Source organism: Equus asinus, chromosome 21 (assembly GCF_041296235.1).
Source record: "Equus asinus isolate D_3611 breed Donkey chromosome 21, EquAss-T2T_v2, whole genome shotgun sequence".
Lineage (NCBI taxonomy): Eukaryota > Metazoa > Chordata > Mammalia > Perissodactyla > Equidae > Equus > Equus asinus.
Genome location: NC_091810.1, coordinates 12,219,412 through 12,224,804, shown reverse-complemented (window position 1 = coordinate 12,224,804; position 5,393 = coordinate 12,219,412). Strand labels below are relative to the sequence as shown.

The 5,393-nt window shown below is 45.2% G+C and overlaps 1 protein-coding gene across 14 annotated transcripts in view; it reads left to right on the top strand.

Annotated features, from left to right (window-relative positions):
- The first annotated feature begins 45 nt into the window (after nucleotides 1-45).
- The window catches only part of LOC123279527 (uncharacterized), a 79,293-nt gene continuing 73,945 nt past the window's right edge, over nucleotides 46-5,393 (top strand). For 5 of the 14 annotated variants that reach the window (XR_011496493.1, XM_070493079.1, XM_070493081.1 and 2 more), the window contains exon 1: nucleotides 109-1,356. The gene's annotated coding sequence lies outside the window, so the exon portion shown is untranslated. Of the gene's footprint in view, nucleotides 1,357-3,015; nucleotides 3,098-5,393 lie in introns of all 14 variants that reach the window. The other 9 variants (XR_011496490.1, XM_070493086.1, XR_011496491.1 and 6 more) reach the window with 8 other exon arrangements.

Genomic DNA, 5,393 nt, shown 5'->3' with positions numbered 1-5,393 from the left:
TCCTCCGAGACCACAACTCCCAGCAGGCAGCGGGGCTCCCGGGTCCTGTCGGGAAGAGGGTGCCCAGCCAGCTGGGCGAGGCGCGGGGAACTCTGGGACTGAGAGTGTGCGGCTGTGCAGACTTGGCAGCGCGAGAAGCGCGAGCTCGGTGGTGTGTCGCGCTTCGGGAGACGAGGCGGTGCGGGCTGGCGGAGGAACTGGGGCGAGCGCGAGGCTCTGGCTGCGCCTGCGGCCCTGCGAGCGAGGCAGCGTTCCAGTGACTTCCATACTCTTCACAGCACTTGTAACTCTTTGAACTAGTGAACTGCCACTAAGCTCCTTTGAGCAGGGTCCTTGTCCCAGCGCCGACCACAGTGCCCGCACCCAGTAGGTGCGGCTGCTGGCCCGACGGAGCGCCCTCGTTTGTTGAGTCATTGGGCAAGCCCCGAAGCCTGCCCTGCGCGGGGCCCCGGAAATGACTCCTGCCGGGCCCCTGCCGTCTGAGAACGAACGGGAGGAGTTCTTGGAGAGGCCAACGGTCAGAGAGGAGCTGGGGCCGCGCAGGAAATGGTCCGGCCCGCGAGGGAATCCCGGAAGGCCTTCCGAGGCCTTGCTTTTGTGCCAGGCCTTGCCGGGTGCCGGCGAGCAGAAGTGAGGCAGGAGGGTGCCCCAGGCCGGGGAGCCCGTTGTGAGCAAGGCCTGGCGGTGTGCGTGCCCACCATCTCCGGGGAAGGAAGTCCTGTTGGGCCGGAGCACAGGCTCTGTGAAGGGGAACCAAGAGATTCGGACTTCGTGGGCCCGTGGGCGGATGCAGGGATGCCGGCGGGGAGGGAGGAGTTTGTCTTCCGGACGCGTGTGATCGCGGGGTGCGGGTGATAAGTGATCGGACGGAGACTCGGCGCTGCGGGCGGTGGGGGCGCTGCTGCCGGCGGCCGGGGGAGGCGGCGTGGACCGGGGAGCGGGAGGTGCAGGTGTGCCGAGATGCTTTTTTGCGATGTTGGTTTAGGGATTGCTGTTTATGTTTCCCTTGCCTCTCGTTTCTAGTAGGGAGTCTGGATTTTTAAACCCTCGCCTCAGGAAATTTGGTAAAACAGGACGTCATTTTTTGAAAATGTAATCTAAGGATGGGAAATTAAAGTGACTATGAGGGGTGGGGGGCAGGCAGGCGGCTTCAATTAGTGAAGCTGCCCAGGTGTGGCGTCACTTGACTTCTGTGCCTCACACGAAAAAGTAAGACTGCTCTTGTAGAGATGCGTTCCAGACGCAGCCCCGTCTTCAGATCCAGGACCCTTGATAATCTTCTGGAGTTTCGGCCGGAAGCTCAAACTGGCGGTCTCGGGACCAATCCAGCCGACAGGCCAGAGCTGATATTAGCGGGTATGCATGCCGCGCCATACTGATGGTTAAAATAGTGAAATACTTCCTGGGAAATGGTAATGGTATCATAGTAATTGCAATGTGTTACAGTTAGGTAATAATCCACATTTTAATATAAACTTAGCGGTTTGCACTGATAGTTTTAGGATGTTAGTATCATTGAAAAACAGCCCCCGATTGTAGCGACATCTGAGAAACATGCATGACACAGTACGGCCTGTGTCACTGAAGGGACTGTGGCTCAGTTGCATGTGTTAACAAAACAGTAACTTCTTTAGGAGTATCACTAGCTTAAAATACTTTAATTTTATTGTTAACTCGTAATTTCAAAAAGTAGCAGGTGTGCAGTGTTTTTATATTTATGCATTTTATTATAAAATATTAACAAATACCTAGAATAAAGAGACAACAAAATCTGGGTAAGTTTTTAATACTTTTAAATATAATAAACATGAATCTTGTTAATCTGCAGAAGAACAAAGGAGTGTTAAGAGCGCATCCCAACCTGGAACTTGTTTTGCTCCTCTGCAAGAATCTGCACAAAATAAAATTTGTATTAAATAAATTTTATTGCAAAAACCTGAAGTTCTGGAATGGAAAGTAACGATTTTTTCAATCAGTAATTTGGCTTATTGCTACTGAGAGAAATGTTGGATGTTAATAGTGCTCAAAAGTTACCAGTTAAAAGATCAAGTTGCTAAACGTGTATTTTTGTGAGGATGCTGTTAAACCTGTATCAGAATGCTGTTAAAACTTGTGGTTCAAGTGAAGAAAATTTGTGATCATCAATGAGGAAGAAATTTAAGACATAATCGATTTCATACTTAAAACTCTCCAAAATGTTATCAGAGTGAGGATAAAGCAATCAAAAAGATTTAGAAGGTACTGTCAGAATTTTTAGCACTGTATAATAAAATATAACTGAGCATTTCCATGAAAATAATAGAACTTCTAAAAGAATAGTATGGATAGGGACATGGGTACTATGGACCCACTTACTACGAAATGTGGTTGGACCTAAATGAGGAAACGTTTTGGAAAACATGAGTCAATGTAGTTCATTTTAAATCATCATCAAAGAAGCTGAAACATAACAAATGTTTTAATAATTTGCTTAAAATACAAATTTCAAGATTTTGAAGATAATGGTTTTTGTTGATCTTATGGCACTGGGAACGACATTTAATTCAACATATTGAACTTGATGGGCAAGAAAAATTGTATTTCATTGAAAAATCTTTCCATTAAAATGTTATTGGATGGCCAGCCCTGGTAGCCTAGTGGTTAAATTTGGTGTGCTCTGCTTTGGTGGCCCAGGTTTGGTTCCTGGGCGTGGACCTACACTGCTTGTCAGTGGCCATGCTGTGGTGGTGGCTCACATACAAAAAGAGAAAGGTGGGCAACAGATGTTAGCTCAGGGCAAGTCTTCCATGGCAAAAAAAAAAAAAAGTCACTGGAATATTTTACAACAATTAAAAAAAAGTCACTGGGTTTCGTACAAAAAGTGCCATTGTAATGCAAGAGAGAGTCTGGAATTTCAGCCGAAAGTTTAGGAAAAATCTGGATGTTTTAATTTGGCAGTACGTTATCAAATTAATTTTAGATAAAGCAATATGAAGCCAAAGTCAGGTAATTCTCATATTGTTTTCTTTCAACAAGCTATTTTTCTGTCACAGCAAGTAACAGAACTGCAAGTTAAGTAATGAAGATCGAAGCTCAGTGGACAGCAGTTTGGAAATCAGTAAGCTCTGTGTTCACTGTAATAGAACTGATATGGAGTGGTTAGCCATTTGAAAAATAGGTTTTTAAGAGTTTGGGCCTTAATATTTTAATGGAAATGTCAATATTTATTTTAGCTTTATGAGAAAAATGTTTGTTTCCCAGTAATTTTACTGAGATCATAATGGTTTATAACATTGTATAATTTCAGGTGTACGAGAAAAATGTTTTAATTGTTAGAGCTGACATTATCTCAATGGACTATAAAATGATTGAACGTATGTAAGCTGTGGTAGTCGACTCAGGTTGCTATAACAGAGTACCACAGGCTGGGTGACTCATAGCAACAGAACTTTATTCCTCACGGTTCTGGAGGCTGGAAGTCTGAGATCAGAGTGCCAGCTTGGTGGGTTCTGGTGAGAACCCTTTTCTGGATTGCAGACTGCCGACTTCTGTGGTATCCTCACATAGTGGAGAGCAGAGCAGAGGAAGGAAGCTCTCTTGTGACTCTTAGAGGGCACTCGTCCTTTATGACCTCCACCCTTATGACCTCATTGAATCCTATTTGCCTCCCAAAGCCCCACCTTGTAATACCCTCACTCGGGAGGAGAGTCAGGGGTTAACTAGAATTTGCAGAGATGCAAACATTCAGTCCATAACATAAACAAACAAAGGAAACTTTGAAACAGAAGCGGTAGATATTATTGATGTGGGAAAAAAGGTATACCGTTTAAACAAAATGCAGTATCTATATTAGCGCACAAACGGCGTTCTGTGCCCGATGGGCATTAAAGCCAATTATGGCACAGCTTTTTAAAATTTTTCCTTCTCCCCAAAGTCCCCCAGTACATAGTTGTAGATTCTAGTTGTAAGTCCTTCTGGTTGTGGCATGTGGGATGCCGCCTCAGTGTGGCCTGATGAGCAGTGCTAGGTCCGCGCCCGGGATCTGAACCAGTGAGACCCTGGGCCGCAGAAGCAGAGCGTGCGAACTTAACTGCTCGGCTATGGGACTGGCCCTCGCATCAGCTTTTGAGAAAAGAAAAGGCTCTTGTGGGGTTGACCAGCAAGGAGAAAGGAGGCAAAGCTCTCAAATCGGCCTCCCTGATCCAGGGTTTGGGGCAAAACATAAGAGGTTAGGGCCACAGGCTGGTACGCGGAAGCGTTGATGGCCAGGTTTTGACTGGAGGGCTTTAAGCACTTGCCGTAAGGTGTGGAAGCGGCTTTAACAGCAGATCTTCCTAGACAGTGACCCCTTGCTTCTGATGAGAGTCTGACTTTGGAGTTCCAGTCACGGCCCAGTCCTTTGGTTCTGTGGGTGGAGAGTCTTTGGTTCCAGGTGTTATTTCAGGTGAAGACTTTCTTCTCTGCCCATGCTCTGGCTGTGTGACTTGCAAATTTTTGGCTTGCCCCAGAAAAAAACCTTCTGTTGATAGGATGGGGTCAGTTTGAACTGATCCTAGAGGGCCTGTGGTTATAAGAGAAAAGCTGTTGGATTGTCTTAGTAGATAATATGAAAAGGTATTTGGTGACAAAAGTGAAAAATGTAATGAACTCTTCAATTGTTTCAGTTTATTGAGTCCTGAAATTTGGCCAACTGGTTTGTGGAGCTCCATGGATTAAGGGGGAACAAAAAGTAGTAAAATAAGTGAACTGGTTAAAAGGTATTTCAATAAGTGATTTTTGTGACTCAATCAATAATAGAAATATTGAATGTATAAAACCCTCAAACTATTCTCTGTTTAAATGTAATTGCTATTAGTTCATCAGAAGCCGAGGAGTCGACACTAAACAATGTGATTGATATTAAGAAAAATTCTCTAGGGGCCGGCCTGGTGGCGCAGCGGTTAAGTTTGCATGTTCTGCTTCTTGGCAGCCCGGCGTTCGCCGGTTCGAATCCTAGGTGCGGACATGGCACCGCTTGGCACGCCGTGCTGTGGTAGGGGTCCCACGTATAAAGTAGAGAAAGATGGGCACGGATGTTAGCTCGGGGCCAGGCTTCCTCAGCAAAAAAGAGGAGGACTGGCGGTAGTTAGCTCAGGGCTAATCTTCCTCAAAAAAAAAAGAAAAGAAAAATTCTCTACTTAAAAATTCACCTTGGGGGTTGAGCATAAGGGGTGAAGGAGCACATTTATATGGTGACTGGTAAATAATGTACAACTGAAATTTCACAATGTTATAAACTGTTATGACCTCAATAAAATAAAAAAATTCACCTGATTATCAATTTAATAGGGAAGTTGTTGGAAGAATTTGATATTGTTTCCCGTGTCAAATCATGACTCAGAGGGACAAAATTCAGTGACAGCTGCATCAAAAGA